Source organism: Salmo salar, chromosome 04, assembly GCF_965601325.2.
Source record: "Salmo salar chromosome 04, fSalSal1, whole genome shotgun sequence".
In the NCBI taxonomy this organism is placed as follows: domain Eukaryota; kingdom Metazoa; phylum Chordata; class Actinopteri; order Salmoniformes; family Salmonidae; genus Salmo; species Salmo salar.
This window is the reverse complement of record NC_138294.1, coordinates 35,530,262-35,531,139: the sequence shown is the minus strand read 5'-3', so window position 1 is coordinate 35,531,139 and position 878 is coordinate 35,530,262.

The window sequence follows — 878 nt, the reverse complement described above, 5'->3', positions numbered from 1 at the left end:
CTCAAGTGTTACTGGTGAGCTTTTTGGTGTAGTTGAAGCATGTAACAACTTAATTTCCAAAGGCCTTAGAGCCATTATAGGAAAATGTATTCATTGTATACACAGGCTACAACAGGGTGTAAACTATGCAATGAAATGCTTACTTGCAGGCTACCTCAAAAGTGCTGTGAAATATCAAGAAAGTACAAATTAAAGTTACTGATGCCCAAATACACCGAATTGAACAGGGGTGAGTAGTAGTGAGCACTGATGGCACAACTTTTCAAGGTACTTGTATCTCTATTCATTAGTTTACATATATAGCAGTCATACCACATCTGTCTGTTTATAAGTGTCCTTGTACACTTAAATACAGGACGAAATACATAACATAATATTAAGCAAGGTTACTCAACTGGCGGCCAGTTGAGTAACCTTGCTTAATATTATGTTATGTATTTCGTCCTGTATTTAAGTGTACAAGGACACTTATAAACAGACAGATGGCCCCCAAGTTTTCTGAGCAAAATAATAATAATTAAACTGTGGAAATAGAACTGAGCCGACGTTCTCAGTCTTATAAGAGCTTACTTTACTTCACCACTGATAGGACAAGAGTTAAGCAAATAGGGGCAGCAAAAACTTTGTCTGTCACCCTGAGCCTCATTACCATCAGACGTAATGATGGAAAAAGGAGACAGGGAGAGGAAAACTAAAGGGTATTGGGAGCAGCTTGTGCCACACCACAATCACAGAGAACCTGGCTTAGCTAGTTAACATGCTACATCGCAAAAGAGCTAAGCTTACTCTGAAGAGTTTATCTTCAGCTTTCCTGTGACACATTCCCCAGCAAGAAAACCAAAGAATTTCACTAGGCCTTATGTGTGATGCACTTCAAG